At 34.5% G+C, this 17,683-nt stretch overlaps 1 protein-coding gene across 3 annotated transcripts in view; it reads left to right on the top strand.

Annotated features, from left to right (window-relative positions):
- Positions 1 to 17,683, top strand: part of IP3K2 (Inositol 1,4,5-triphosphate kinase 2) — a 229,704-nt gene that overhangs the window by 59,740 nt on the left and 152,281 nt on the right. The gene's annotated exons all lie outside the window — the stretch shown is intronic.

The raw sequence follows: 17,683 nt of genomic DNA, 5'->3' as shown, positions 1-17,683 counted from the left end.
AACATAATGTGAGGTTCAAGCACTGATAAATACCCTAGCATGGCTGTGTAAATCCCCTATTATTTTTTTTTGTAGTGATGTGTTTGTTTTGAAAACGGCACATTTTTTTTGGAAGACAGAAGTATTTTCATTGAAAATTATTTGCTAGCATTTTTATTTTGAACAATACTATCGGGCCAGTAAGAAAAGCATAACTGCTGAAAATAAAAAAGAACTTCATACAATAATAGTAATTGTGACAAGAGTCGTTGTGTTAGTTTTCTCCTTAAATTTAGAAGATCATAAGCAAGAGAGAGAGGGATGAGGTGTGGATTTTTCTTTTATATTTTAGAATGATGTCCCCTAGGCTACAAATATACAGTAAGGTGTAACCTCTTAACTATGAGTTTTATATTTCATGTCATGATAACGCTACAGAAAACAATCAGATAAGGGAGCGATAATTGTGAAAAAATAAACCAGTTCACGTCCAATACAATCCGTCTCCTATCAGATTCCTAACGCCGCGGGACATCATAAACAATTTATGTTAATTACAAAGGAATCATAACGAATTAAATCAACATATCATAATTACTGATATTATCGCATAAGCAAAACCATCTTCTAATCTGAATTAGACACCGACTAAATAAATATTTGGAAAACGGTAAAGAAAAACTGCACTTGAGGTTTAATTTATTGTAAGAAATTTTATTCTACTTAAAATTTTTAGTGTTAGTTTTATACTATACATATGAGTCCACTAGACGCAAAACTCTGTATTTGCAAAAATTGTAAAAATTGAGTTTCAGCTGACAGTTATTTTTCACATGTTATAGCTATCTGCTGATATAGAAATTTAGCTGCAAAGTCAGGTATTTGCTAAGAAATAGGCATTAGAAATCTTGAGTCAGATGCAAAACTCTGTATTTGTGAGCCTATGCCAGTGGCATAACTGTGTAATTGCAATTGGCCAATCAATCGCTTACATTGTTAAGTCCCATGACGTGTCACATGTGCACATGTCAATTACGCCATTATGAAGGCGCACATGCGACCTGGTACATTGTTTGTTGTTTGAGTGCTATATGCATTAAGTTTATTGCAAATAATTGATATTATGGATCCTCATGTGCATATTACCTTATTAGTGAACAAGGAAAAGGGAGAAAACGAGTTGTACAAACAGAAAAATGGAAACGAAATATAATGAAATTTAAAAGGTAAGAACTATTAACTAGATAGATTTAAGACTTATTGTCAATATTTTTAGGTATAAACCTAAAGATTTACCCGGGTTTCCCCCCTGTAATCATACAAAGAAAGTGTATTGTTGTAAGGATTTAAAGATGCGAGACATTTAGCGGTTCCACAATAATATGTATTCAACCACTGACAAAATAAAACAAGGTATTTTTTTTTCTGAAATTTTGTGAATGTCAAAAGTCCAAGAGATCAAGTAAAAACTTGCATGGAATTTCAATTAAATATTTTGTTCCTACAGTAGAGGGTGAACTTTTAAAAGTATGTAAGAGAGTATTTCTTGGAATAACTTATTTAAGTTCTGAAAGAATAGAGCGTGTTGTAAGAAGGTTTTTTATCCGGAGTAAGATACCAAAAAGAGAGAAAAGAGGGAGATACAACAAAAGGTAGATTTTATTCAATAAAATTATCTGTCCAAACATTTATGGGACATTTGAACAGTGCAGAGAGGCATTATAATAGAGGACGATCAACTAGATTGTATTTACCATGTGATCTGAATTTTACAAAATGTACTGTCAACGTTATCCACATCATTCCGTAAAGTTAGCATATTGTTCTGCGTGTTTCAGAATAAAGAAAATTTTAAGAAAAGAAAATTCAGAAGAAAAACAGTTACAGGTTATAACAGAGCAGAGAGTTCATACGTTAAGGGGTAAAGCCTTTTATTCTTTGTTAAAAAACGAATCAAATTATAATATACAAATATTTTATTTTGATGGTCAAAAAAATCTTTCCTTACTAAAGCTTCCTGAACAGGCGGCTTATTTCTCGCAGCAAATAAATTTTTATAATCTCACCATCGTGGCTGGAAATTCGAAATCTCATCTTTCTTCTGCAAATGTGACGTGATATGTGTGGCTGGAGTATGAACATACAAAAGATTCAAATGCTGTTGCCTTTGCTGTATATGATACTCTCATAAAACTTAACTTTAAAAATCAAATTGAAAAAGTTCACCTATTTGAAGATGGATGTGGTGGACAGAACAAAAATAGCACTAGGATGTCTATGATAATCTACTGGTTGGTTTATGAAGCACATGGTCACTTTAAGGAAGTGAAGTTTACGTTTTCTGTTATTGTTCATTTCTTTTTGCCACCAGATAGGATTTTCGGTATGATTGAAAGGGAGATAAATAAGAAGAACGTTGTAATAAATAGAAAAGAATATGAAGACATAATTTGAAAACACTCAAAGGTGCTAAGACTTTTTTAAAGACTGGCAGATATGACTAGAGAAAGACGAGTGAAGTTGTTGTTAATCAACTTTTCCAGTGGCATTTTAGCTTAATACATTTATATTTTCTAAGGACAAAGATCAAATGGCCACGGTCAGGGGGGAAATATTTTATCGTTCTGACACAGGGTTCAGCAAGTCTATAATACGAAAAGGGAAAAAGATTTAAAATCGTAGACTAATTTTCGAGAAAGCCGTTCTGATAAGGCCTATTAGGCCGAAATACGTATAAGCGGAAGCGCAAGCGCCCTGTACGTTAAATCAAATCTTAACTGTCTTTTTCTTTTTAAATCTTAACTGTCTTTTCCTTTTTGGAAAAAGATTTCTTTATTGAAGTCTAAGTTCCAACAGATTGGATGTTTATTGAAAGGAGATCAATCGTCCGTAGACACTCTCCTAGAAAATATTTTGGTGAAAATTGGAGAGACCAGCCAGATTTCTCACTTTATAAATTTTGGCATACAGACAAATAATAACGAGAGTGCTGCAGAAAATGGTCATAGTGATGATTAGGACCCAAAGGAACTTAGAGTTTAGGAATGAATATAAATACATACACATAATTTGTTAGACTTTTGAACTTTCAATAAAAATAAACCGTTGACTAAAAGTTTACTTCCACATGCTTTTTTCCTTATTCTTAATACATTAGGTTTGGAAAACACACTTATTCAAGAACCACTAATATCGTTAATGGTTGACTATTATCATGTATTTGCAAATATATGCATAAATTTTTATTTACATAGTTCTCTTGCAAAACTCGGTATTTTCAAATTTTTCTTCCTTTCCTTACTAACATTCACCATTCAAAATTTACCAGTTTTTTCAAATAACTCAATTTATCTTATACCGTAAATACAAAGTTTTGCATCTGGCGAACTCATATAGATGGTATCATAAAATTCAGAGGAATACTTTATCCATAACACTGCACTGGATATTCTTTGATACGTCTTTATTTTGCGCTTCAAGTCTCTCTTCTTTGGAAAAATATTCAGTTTCTTAGAATTAGCAAGAATGTATTTCTGTTCATATATTTCGTGAATATCAAAAAGCTTATTCTTTTTTCGGTAATCTAATAATCTAGAACATTGTTTAGGTGGATCATGCCGTTTTAAAGAGTAACCCAAGGAATACTAGGTGTAACAATTAAGTTACAGGAATTTATCAATAAATCACATAATGTTTCTAACATTGCACTCGCTACTAGAATGTCTTTCTTCGTCAAAAATTTTTGCATAATGAACGTGGATTGGGTCGGCACGTTGAGATGCTCGTGGTGCAAGATATAACCGGAAAATTCATATCCATAGCCGCTTCAGGGCACCTACATAAAACTGTCTAGTCTAGGAACATATTCGAGAATGAATGATGCCGAGAATATCGAAAAAAAAATGACCAAAATTGCCTTCAATCACGACTTGGACATTCTCACTTTGGTTGGCCGATCATCAGTTTTTATCTACCTACTGCTGGCTTTATATACGGGTCTAGAATTTGTCTACACCGGACAAATAATTTAGTAACTAAAGCGCTGCAAACGGTTCTCGATCAAAATTCATTTCCAACTTTGGACATGTTATGAGAGCAGACTCCCTACAAAATGGATCGAACAAATAAAAGAAATATGCAAAAGACCTATGCATGAGTTAAAAGAAATCACCAGAGGCAGAGATCTTTAAAGACGTATAATCCACGACATTACGATGACCAAAAAACTCCTCCCTGGGGGTCATGAGTGAACAGAGAGATTCCTACAGTATTATTCCTGAATCCGAGACAACACACCCTCACATTGATTTTTGTATGGGTTTCTGTTTCTGAGTTGTCACTATATTTGCACAAATCGTTCACAGTTTCATATCTTGCAAATGATTTATTTGTTGATGTTTCACTCAATAGACAACACACCAGCGTGGGCAGACTGTTGACATTCAAGAGCTTCTTCGCGCAAATCGGCATTACTGATTCCCCTTCCTCGTTGAACCGTTTTTACCAATCAAACTCGTGCGTTTTGATTGGCAAGAAATGTCAAAAAAAAGTATTATGTTTAGGATGAGATTATGGGCTTAACAATGACTAATAGGAATACTTAGTAAAATTGGCCACTGGATTTAGCTTCCGCTGTCATATAATTTAAAACAAACCACCTAGAATCAGTTTAATGTAAAAAGGTAATTCGAGAACTTACGCATGAAAACAAAGGGAATTGATACTGTTCTGGCATTAAAATGTAGACTCGAATCGACGCGATCCCGAATACCTCAAGGTTTGGATAATGATCTATTGAACTCACTAAAATTAAACCTATATACAAAGGACAATTTATTTTTGTAGCAATTTTTTCTAAATTGTTTACGCCGTTAATTATTTTATTTTTTTTTTAAGAGCTTTAACATCCAAGTGCAGTTACTTCACACCGATTTGCTGTTCCTATATATCTAGAATATCTCCTGTCAGCTTTTAACCGCACCGGTTCAACCAACTGTGACAAAAATAAAAATTAAGTAGAGAAAAGAAGCTCCCAACAGGTACTTAACATATTTTATATCGACTCGAGAATTAAGCTGTCACCGATAAGCCTGCCACTAATGGTGCTACAGAGAGAGAATTGTACTTATTAATCCTATTAATAATGAATAACGTGTCGGAATATGTTGAAACAAATTTGTCCACAAATACGAGGTCACATTTTCTAGATGCATTTAATATTTCTACCTACAATTAAGTTTTTTCTTATTAGTATCTTTACTGTTCTACAAAAATTCTTCCAGAAATTACTGATTAATTAATCAAATATTTATTAATATAATTATTTTCTTTATTCATACTTTTCACAGCGATGTATAGTAGCTTCCTTCTACACATTTTTTGTAAGAGCTGACTTGATCATCAGCAAAGAATAATGTGGTCAGGTAACTCTCACCGACAGTGATTCCCATACCTGAATAACCTGAACATTTTTGTCTCCATTTATGTAATGTCTCCTGAATATAAATTTTAACCCTTCATTGCATGATTTTTTATGTTTCGTTGCAAAAAGTTTGCATTCTGAACTATTTTTTTTATTTTGGAAAAATATAAGTGTTGTTTATCAACAACATTATGCAAATAAGAATATACTTACAACAATATTTAGATAAAATTAAAATTTTTAAAACAGTTCTTCGTTTTAGTGAAGAAAAGTGCTACACCATACTTTTCGCACAACACATGTGTACGAGTATAGCCATGGCACTGTGGAAATTTGCACCTTATTTGTTTTTCGGACCATACAGGCCAATGGTGAATTCCATCCATTTATTTATTTAGCGTATGGCTACATCACAGGTTCATATATATACATATATATAAATATATATATATATATATATATATATATATATATATATATATATATATATATATATATATATATATATATATATATATACGTCTTCATAACAAGGCGAGATCCGATTAAATCGAGGACAACCCGAGATCCACCAATAGGAAATTAATTATTTGAGTATATTGTTCCTAACTATATTTATAATTAACATATTAATCATGGCACACTTAGAGGGGAAAAGATTTTTAAACTTAAATTTTTCTGATAAATTAAAAGCGAAACGAGATCCGTAGCTGAAAAGGGAAGGGGAAGACTTATATACAAAATTTTAGATATTTTCCGATCAACGCGAGATCCCACACTGTTGCCAGCTCTAAAGGGTATTAGTCGAGCGACCAGAGCTCGTCTTGTATTGCATATTTCCTACTTAAGGAGTAAAGTAATTTGCGGTTACGGTGTTTTATATTTTATAATGTCTCGAGGGCAGCGGTTAGTTGAATTAGTGAAACAAAATTCAAAGATAACAAAAGGTAAGTAATGATTATAATTTTTCTGTATATAATCAAATAATACAACATAAACTTTATAAACCGAATAACTAAAATGCTCTGTTTTATTGAATTTGTTGAATTCTATTCTCAAAGCTATTTTTGTTTATTATTTATGTACAAAATTAAAAAGGGGAAATTATTTAAAATTAACAATTTATCTGTATAAGAAAAGCTATCATTGTAACATTCTAATCGTGTTTTTACATAAAAATATTAGTTTTGCACAAGAGTAAATACGTTCCATATAGTAGAGTAAATCGACTGACAAAAATTTATTATTTACTTATTTGTCAATAAATTTGTTCTGTCTTAAATTAACTATGCTGTTGCTTGTTAAATGTTGTAATTTTTTAGATATTGATCAGTAAGAATTTCTCACTGTGATTTGTTTTAAATAATTCCCTTGACTTTAGTAGACTGATTTATTTTCTTTTTTTAATAGGTCAGCACTTCGAAGGGCAAAAGTGTAGAATGTAGTCTGCGGAAAGGAAGGGTGTGGAACAAGAGAGACCGCTGCCTATACTGCAGTTTGGACGTAACAAATTTTTCGAGGCATATTTTTAGAAAACATCCTAAAGAGGAGAGTGTTTTAAAAATAACCATGTTACCCAAAAGAGATATTGCTAGAAAGCATATGTTAGATCTCCTAAGAAAGCAAGGGAATTTTTCATATTTGCATGCAGCCGATACCATTAGACCTGTCCAGAGACCTTCGTCTTTTTCAAATTCTAATACTGTAACAGCAGATTACTTACCCTGTATATACTGCAAAGGTTTATATAAACAAAAATCCCTGAAGCGACATGCAAAAAAATGTTATTATAATAAGGAAAACAAAGCAGGAATTAAATATGCAAGTGAAGGCCAAACCATGCTTTCATTCACAGAATCTCGAAAGAGATTTTTGGATAAATTAAGATTGAAATCTGAAATTTTTAATTCGATGCAGGCTGATCGAATTTCATTAAATGGAAAGGGAGATGTAATAATATGCCAATATGCGGAAGATTACTTAAGAAAGCATAAAAGGACCCATATAAGAAGTGCTGTTTCAAATAAAATTCGTGAATTAGGCAGATTGTTAATTCCTCTACAAGATTTGTATGGCATTAATACTATGATAGAAGCACTTAAAGCTGAACTACGCCCAACTGGTTTGATAGACGGACAAATGCGAACGGCAGACGACTCTGTGCCTATCTCGAAAACAAAAACAACACAAAAACAACATGCTTCCATGGAGAACTTCCCTCGCACATAGACTTAGCAATTCTACACAATATAGGGCAACAATAAGAAATAAAATCAATAAATGAAGGCGATTCCACACACAACGTAATCGTCATGACCCTAGGCGCAGTGGAACTAAATCCACTGCAGCCCCATCAAATAAAGAAAACAAACTGGCCTAACTTCAGAAGAGTATTGAGCAAAACCATCGGGGCAATCCCAACAATTAACAACATAGAAGAACTCGAAGAAAGTATAACAAGATTAGAACAAACAGTAATAAATGCCATCGAAGACAACACAAAAAGGAAGATTCCAAGAAATATCAAATGAGCTAAAAGATCTCATTAAAGAAAAGAATAGGAAAAGAAGAAGAGCACAAAGAACAAGAAATCAAGAAGACAAAAGAATTGCTAATGAACTACACAGAGAAGTCAAAAGAAGGCTAAACGAACACAGAAGTGAATATTGGGACAAATATATCCAAGAATTAAACCCGAATAAATCTGCATTCTGGAAAGTATCAAAAATACTCAGAAAGGATAAAAAACCCATACCGCGCCTACACAGAGAAAATGGAATGGTATATACCGAACAAGAAAAAGTTGAAGTAATGCGAAATACACTCGAATCCAATAATATGAAAAACTTTCACCCGGCAGAAGACCTAGACTTCACGGAGGAAGTAGAAAGAAGCGCCAGACGCTTAAGAAGAAGAAAAGGCATAATAGGCCTAGAACACACAAGTCCAGAAGAAATTAAAGAACTAATCAAAGTACTAAATCCAAAGAAAGCAGCCGGGCCAGATAAAATCACAAACAGATCAACTAAAAATGTACCAAACAAAATCATAGTGTATATCACGAATATAGTTAACGGTATACTAAGACTAAGATACTTTCCAGACAGGTGGAAAGAAGCAGAAGTTATAATGATAGAAAAACCGGGGAAAAACGAGACCTTTCCACAGAATTATCGATTAATCTCCTATCATCACTAAGTAAGATAGCTGAAAGAATAATCCTAAAGAGACTACAAACAGAGTCAAAAACAATTGGAACGATCCCAGAATCACAGTTCGGTTTTAGATCCAGACACTCCTGCGAACTACAAGTACTTAGACTAACCGAATTTATCACTAAGGGATACAACGAGAAAATGTACACTGCGGCAGCCTTCCTAGACGTCAGTAAGGCCTTTGACAGAGTCTGGCATGAAGGCCTGCTTTATAAGATGAGTCAATATGGATATAGTGAGGCAATGACATGTCTCCTTGCTTCATACCTGACGAACCGGAGATTCAGAGTTTGGATAGGGCCTGCCCTGTCCGAGGTCGGAACTTTGGAGGCAGGTGTACCACAGGGAGCGGTGTTATCTCCATACCTATATACCATATATACAGCAGACACACCCAGTAATCACAAAACACTGCTCAGCCTATACGCAGATGATACGGCAATTGCAACAAGCAATAGAAACGTAAATTTCGCAACAAGAGACTTACAACGCTCTCTAAATCGATTACATGCATGGTGTATAAAGTGGAAAATAGCACTCAACCCGGAAAAAACACAGGCCGTGATGTTTAGAAAAAGGAGACAAATAGCAAACATGGAACTAAGTCTAGCTAATGAAAACGTAGAATGGAGCAATCAAGCTTAATACCTAGGAGTGACCCTTGATCACAAGCTCACATTTACTGAACACGTGAACCAAGTAGTTTATAAAGCAAAACTAACAAAGATACAACTTGCCTCATTAATAGTCAGGAAAAGCAAGCTAAATTTCTTCACAAAACCAGCTAATTAGAGAAGCACTAAACGTACCGAGATATGTACCACTAAGGTACCTATACAGAGATACAAAGCAGAAAAGAATCCTTCATAAAATGAACGAAAAGGCATACGAAATCTTCAACGAAATAAGAAACCACCCCAACAGAAAGCTGAGAGAGCTAACGGATTATGATGCAAATATCAGGACGACACATAGACGACCTAAACAACAGATAGCTGGATATGTCGCAATAGCATAAAGACATATGAGGATTGAAATAGGCACGGAGTAGTCATAGGCAACGCGGGTTAGGAGTAGAAAAAAAAAGGTAAGAACTGGGGTCTTGGCATTTTAGAGTTCCGGACACCAGGCCTTGCTCACCAAAAAAATATCTTAGTTTTGGTCTTAGTATTAGTATAAAAATCGGGAAAATACCTTCTAACACCGCGAATAAATTATAGTGGCAAGGAATAGTTTAGTACCTATTCATAGTTTTCCGGGTCTTCAACCCACAATCTGCGCGATACTGACCCTGTCGCACACACATATGCACCAAACGAGAGTACAAAGAGAACCATAAGTTCTCTTCGTACAGCCAAAATTTTGGCTTGGGCCCTTAAGGCAGGTCTATTTGGGAGACCAGCACCGCGATTTTCTGAGCATCGAGGCCATGTGCGACAAGCATGGGCTCGGTGGCCAGACCAGTCGGGTGCCCAGTTGGCGAGGAGAACAAATTAAATTTTGCCAAATCGGCAGCTGAGTGACCGAACACACACTTTCCCTGTGCGGAGGGACACCAACTTAGGTTGGTGCCTCTCCGTGCAGGGCACACACTTTTTTAGGGACAACAGTCCAAAGTAATGCAAACACCAAAGTAAACTCAGTAACGTAATTAGGGAGAAAAGCTTTCTAGCTACCCCTTGATTTTAGGTGGCCTAACCACAACCATGTAGATACGGAGGGTGTTGTTTATTACCCAAATCGCCCGACGTAAAGTTCATAAGCCTTCACTGCGTATGTCAGACGTAGTGAAGGGGTGGAGGAAAAACCTGGGGGTCAGATAGGTACCGAACCAGAATGATTGATTCTTCTGGAGCGAGACCGGTTTGATCTTCGGCCATGTGGATCCCACTGACTAGCAGTGGTATACACATGTCACTAGGGGTTGGGTTGAACGCCTCGCGTGTGTGTGTGTATTTGACGTACAGTGTCCAAGTTTAGCAGAAATGAACAACATTTATTGAAAAATATTTCCTTGGAATCTCAATATAGTACGTGAACAGCATAGTCGGTCCCTTAATTATAAATGATATGCAAAATAGATTTGTGTTAATAACTCTCAATCAAATTAAAAGCGGTTGGGTTTATTTTATAGGTCTTTTAAAAGCGATTAAAATAAATTTTTAACATTTTTTGTAAAACGAACAGTGGAGAAGATATATAAGAAAAATTGTAAAAAAATAATACTACAAATAAAGAATATTCCGATACGACGTCTAGTTCTCGAGATATTTGACAATCGCCTTTCTGGACAGAGCTCTTTAATAATGTAAATATTATAATTCAAACCAGAAATAAGCCGAGGGGAGGGAGAGAGCTGACTGTAAAATTCATTTGCGATGTTGCCAAGTTTACCGGATCTCGGGTTGTCTACAAAATGTATATTTAGCATATACACAACGGATCACTCGCCCTGACCTCTACAGAGAGTTTCGTGGAACTACTGCAATATAAAATTCGCCAAAAGGGGTGCAAAATGAGGTCCAGACAAAAATCGATTTCCTTGTACCCCCATCATTGTTACATCGAGATATCACTATATACACGTGAATACAAGGTGAGATCCAAAATCGGATCTCGCCTTGCAAAATGGATCTCATCTTGTATAGCTTATGATACAAACGGATCTCGCATTGATATGAAGACATATATATATATATATATATATATATATATATATATATATATATATATATATATATATATATATATATATATATATATATATATATAAATTATATAAATTACAAACAACAGTAAATACAAAAATATTATTCTACAAACAAACATCTAGATTATAAATTATATTCGATTGACTCTTTTGTAGCAGCCAGGAAATCCGAAGGGTTGCCGTTATAGGATCTAATCGGGCATTCCTCCACCATGTGTTTTACTGTTGGCCTTTCGGCACCGCAGTCGCAATTTGGTGATTGTATTTTTCCCCATCTAAAAAGTGAGTCGGAACATCTGCCACAGTTCGTCCTTATTCTATTGAGTGTGGTCCAAATTCGTCTCGGTTGGTTGAAGCCCTCAGGTTTGCTTGTAATACATGGCATGTTCCAGTTAGCTGTTGCAGCGTTATTCTCCCATTGTTCTCTCCACCGTTCAGTTACATTAAAGTTTTGATCTACTAGCCTTTTTGCTGTTTTTAGAGGCGGGTGTCTTGAACGGAGCCTATTTATGTCTCTGGCGGAAGTTCCGACATGGGAGCGGAGCACAGGATCAGTATTGATTTTTGTAAATTCTCTGACAAGGGCATGTTCCCGGCGGATGGGTGGTGGAGCTATATGACTCAAAGCTGGTAACCAGTAAGTGGGCGTGGCCTTGATTGTGCCCGATATAGTTCGCATGGCTTGGTTGAGTTGGACATCAACACGGTGAGTATGTGGACTGTTTATCCATACTGGTGCACAGTATTCCGCTACGGGGTATACCAGTCCTAATGCTGTCGATCTAAGTGTGGGTGCTGAGGAGCCCCATGTAGTGCCGCAGAGCTTTTGCAGGATGTTTTACGAGTTCGGAGTTTTGCAGCAGTCTTAGTAAGATTCATTCAAATTAGTATAATTCCATCCACTCAAACATCCTTTACTGTAATAACTTGTGCTGGACCTTTTCTCTTCTTTATTTGTAGCGCCTCCTAATTTCTTCTCCTTTTTGCCATGGTGAATCGTTCTCCTGTCCTGCATAATGCTTATGTCAGTTGTGTTCTAAACTGATTGTGTGTGACTTTAGACTTCGCGCCAGTTCTATGTTCAGCTAAATTCTTGTAAAGAATCCAACAGTTAGCAACGGTTAGCAAATATTCTAAAATACCATTTTTTACTACTTAGAATAATTTTATTCCGTCCAATATTGCTGTCCAACAAATCAACATCGCCCATATGATGGTTGTATTCTTGTACAAGATATGGACACCTTACTTATTTTGTTATCTTTTCTTTCTTGTCATCTCTCTTGGCAGTAGTTTTAGGAACTTCGACAGCGAAAGTCGACAAAAATATGACTAATTTGTTATCTCTCTACACTAGTTCCTCTTTCTTTATTTTTCATAGCCTTTCCATCCGCAAGCTTAAAATTTGGAATCCTACTCCTTCTTACGATTCCTAAACTGTGAATACCTTACAAGGAGAGGTGTAGAAGAGCAATAATTGTCAAAATAAAGCCTGTGACTCATATTCGTAGGAATAATTCTAGCCAATCTCACCACAACATGTGCAGTTGCTCCGAGGTCAGGTTCAAAAGTAGGTCTCATTTTTTGATCATCATCTTGTCCTGTATATAATTCCATACGATACGCATTTTCAGAGCTACTGCATCAGACAAAAAATTTAAAACCCCATTTATGTGGCTTGTTTGGTAGGTACTGCTTCATGTAGTGCCTAGCTTTGGTAGAACCAATTTGCTCATTGACGGACAGATATATGATGCAGTAAAGGTTTAAATAAGATAGGGTATAGGCGACATTCCTGATTAAGACACTTTGTTAATATAAATGGTTCTATCTTTAAATTGAAATTCTTATGACACTAATTAAATTATATTAACAAAATTTGGTACCTTTCTGTCACTGAATGCCTAAATGAAACTGTTTTCCAAAATAAAGATTTTAATCACCATTCAATGTCTTCGTTTTCAGCCTCGGTTTTCCTTCTTTTTGTAAACTTGCATTGTCAAATACACCACAATGTTTTAATTATCAGCTTTCACCATTTTAAAATATTTTTCTTCTTACTAGCATTTATAAATCGGTAAATATTCTTCTTTCTTCTTTTTTATTTGCTTTGTGTTTATTCTTCTTTTTAATAATCTAATACTCTCTTCCAATCTCCACTCACCATTATATATTATATAATTTTAATCTTCAAATAATACTCTCTTCCAATCTCCAATCACCATATACATAATATAATTTTTAATCTTCAATTAATACTCTCTTTCCCATCTCCAATCGCCATATACATAATATAATTTTTAATCTTCAAATAATACTCTCTTAATTCTATTTTTTAATTTTCATCTAATATACTTTATCACTGATAACTAAGTATCTTGACTGAACGACTGAACTATACTAACTGATTATATTGAAAATACTGATCGACTGACCATTTTGAATCAAAATCACATCATATTTACATCATTTTAATGTTCCTGAATATTCTTGAAAGAAAATATATTCGGATCCTTCTATTTCATAGACATTACAATGTTCGCGAAGATTCTACTGCGAACAAAGGTTAAATTCTTTCTATTGACATCTTATTTTATATTTCTAGATAATTCTTTCCTATTCTATCTAGAAGATTACTATTCTAACTAAAATTCTATTGAGAATTTTATGAAAATTTAGGCTTTTCAGATCAGAATATAAACTTAAATAAATTACATCTTAAATTAATAAATAACCCTATTTTTTAATCCATAATTCTTTATAAAAGTTCCTACAACTAACTTCACTTCAGTGTATACTTGGTTGCCTACAAAGATGGCGTATTCAAATATATTTATAATATCATAATTATTAAAATTACCAAATACATTGCAAAATAAAAACTTTTTAAACTTATTATTATGTTAATTTCTTAAGGATACCCTCATATAAATACTTTTTATAATATTCACTAGTATATAACTTATAAATTATTTCTTTAAACACTACCTTTGTTTCTCCTATATATATATATATATATATATATATATATATATATATATATATATATATATATATATATGGGTACTCTACGTGGAGAAAACAGGTACTAAGCTACGTAGTTAATTGGTAATACAGGCTTTAATTTGGTTGTTGAGAAGTTCTCCACACTAAGTAACGACTTTGGCAACCTAAGAATAGTAATGAAATATAAAAATGTATAAATATTACCTAAGGTGAATAATTATCAATAACTTAAAAACTATTTTCAAAATATATATATTCTTTCAGCTAAAGTTATACACGTTTTTTATAAATTAAATTACTCTGTTAATGAAAAATTCCAACGTGAAGAGCTAGTTCTTCGACTATATCTTATTGGATTGCATGCCAAACTTAAGAACAAAGACCAATTTAATCGTACATTAAGACTAACAAGTCCCATAAACATGTCACATGCAACATGTTCGGATAGACTTAAAAGACATGGGCATTTACACGGACAAATGGCGGTCTAATTGTTCTCTGATTCATGTTTTACGGATTATCTCATTTAGACATTCTCAAATGTAATTTATTTGTTTACCAGTACCGATATGGATTATAATGTATCTAAAGGGGCTTGTATGTGATCAATAATACAGACAGCAATGAGAAATTACATTAATATTGATCGAGCATTGACAGTGCTGATACTAACGATGATCAAACTCGTTTATTTGTTGGATTGATGACTTTACGTATATTTTCTACAATCGTATTTTACTCTATATGACCGTGTATTTGCTCTTCCACATTATATATATTAAGGATATGGAGATTTGACAAACAGCGGTCAATTTTTCTTAATCGTGGTGTATTTCAAAGATAATTTATCAGTTTATCAGCACTGGTATGTATGCTACAGTGTATCCAAAGAAGTCTGAACTAATATATGATTAACAAAGGAGAAATACAAATGTTCAAAATAATCCAAAAAAATTATTAATTGTTAGACTGATGTGATATTTTTTTCTTCCCTCTTATATATAGGCTGACAGGTCTCTGTTACTTCTTCGATATTAATCTCCTTCAGTGTTTAAATTGTCATACTAGCTCTTCCTTGGTTTAGCAATACTTATTCGCCTATTTGGTGATTTGTGTCGTGCTGTTGTTACATTTAGTAGATGTATTCTTCAATTGTTTGTTTGATCATTATCATCAACATCAACCTGTATGTGTCCACTGCTGGACATAGGTCTGCCTCAACTCTTTCCATTACATCCAGCTTGCATCCAGTTATTGCTTACACGCTCCTGGTCGCCATTCCATCTAGTTGGTGGGCATCCTCTGCTCCGTATTGCTTCTTGCTTTGGTCTCCACTCTAACATAAGTTTTGTCCATCGGTTTTCTGATAATCTGGCGACTTATCCCGTCCAATTCCATTTTAACGACGCGATTCTTTTGATAGCATCTGTTGTTTTTATTCTTCGACGTATTTCTTTGGGATTCGTTTGGGTCTCAGAGAGACACCCAACATCTGGCGCTCCATTGCCATTTGAGTCACGCAAATCTTATTAACTATCTTTTTTGTGAGTGTTAATATTTCCGCTCCATAAGTGAGTACAGGTAACACACATTGGTCAAAGATTTTCCTTTTGAGGCATATGGGTAGATCCGATTTAAATACACAGTTCAATTTACAAAACGCTGTCCAGGCTAATCCTATGCGATGCGGGATCATCCTAATCACAATCACAATTTTTTGTGAAAAGTTTATATATGTTTACTTCTTGAGCGAAGCCTACTTATGTCTCGTTCTGTGATACCAACGTGGGAGCAAAGAACAGCAAGCGCGCAGTCGTCTGTATATCCAAACTTGTTTGATGAGGTTTTGGGCATATGTACTGTATAAAGACTAAAGAGAAGAAGGGGGCCAGCACCAATCCTTGCGGAAGGCCATTGTTCAGTTTCATTTGGGTACTAGTCTTATCGCTCATGATGACTTGGGAATATCCACTGCACAGCATAGCATTAATGACATTAGTTATCTTTCTGCATGTAATCTCTTGCATTAATTTATATATTGCCCCCTATCTCCACAGGGTATTGTACGCTGCTGATAAATCAAAGAAAATAGATAAATAGTTATCTTTTTAATTGTTTTTAAAAACTTGTTTCTACATAGTTAGTCAGTACTAGTACTTGATCTGTGCAGCTGCGGTTTGTCCGAAATCCTGCTGGTATAATTGCCAAAGGTATATGTTGGAATATTGTTTGGCTAATTCTATTATATAGCATTTTTTTCAAATGTTTATAGACCAGACATAGAAGTGCAATTGGTTGGTAATTTTTTGGTAAGTTTTTAGCTTTCCCTGATTTAATCTTTTTCCCTCTTCTTAGCTGATGGGAATATTTTCCAACTGAAAAATGTCTGAGAAAACTTTGCAAGCCATTTTCTAGTAAATCTGCCACTGTGCTTTTGAAACTCAGCATGAACGCCATCAAAGTTAGGTGCTTTCCCCGTTTTCATTTTTTTAACAGCTTCCATAATTTAGGAACCAGTAATACCAATAATATTAACGGTAGGCGGCCAGCAGATTGAGAGAGTAAAAAGATATACTTATTTGGGAACGATAATCACAGAAAATAAGGATTATATTGCAGAAATAAGAGTCAGAATTGAAAAAGCACGTGCCAACTTCCTGAAAATGAAAAAGATTTTATGCAGCAAAGATCTGACATTGGACCTCAGAATAAGGCTAATTAAATGCTATGTACACAGTGTACTATGGAGCTGAATTATGGACAATAAACCGGAATACAATAAATCGACTTAACGCGTTTGAAATGTGGACATTTAGAAGATTGTTAAGAATTCCATCATCCAAAATACAATAAAAGAAAGGAAATTGCAATATCTCGGACATGTGATGAAAGGCAAAAGATACAACATCTTGAGACTCATAATTCAAGGAAAAGTAGAGGGTAGGAGAAGCGTAGGAAGAAGACGCATTTCCTGGTTGAAGAACCTGAGAGAGTGGTTTGGTTGCAGCTCAAGGCAATTGTTCAGAGCAGCTGCCTCGAAGGTCAAAATAGCCATGATGATTACCAACCTTCGTCGCGGAGATAGCACTTAAAGCAGAAGAATACCAATAATCAACAGAAGATTAGAAGACAAAAATTGCGTTTTTTTAAAAATAGATAACTGGACGTTGAAGGATTTTATCGCGGATCAATTAACTAATATATTTGATTATGTTAGTGTAGCGATGGTCTATTCGGTATTCTGTCAATGCTTTTAACATTTTCTGATGGCTTATGGTATCGAATGCTTTCTCGTAGTCGACAAATATCAGTGCCAATGGTTTGTTGTATTCTGCAGACTTCTATATTAGG

Source organism: Diabrotica undecimpunctata, chromosome 4 (genome assembly GCF_040954645.1).
Source record: "Diabrotica undecimpunctata isolate CICGRU chromosome 4, icDiaUnde3, whole genome shotgun sequence".
Classification (NCBI taxonomy): Eukaryota; Metazoa; Arthropoda; class Insecta; order Coleoptera; family Chrysomelidae; genus Diabrotica; species Diabrotica undecimpunctata.
This window is presented reverse-complemented; position numbering and strand designations above follow the sequence as displayed.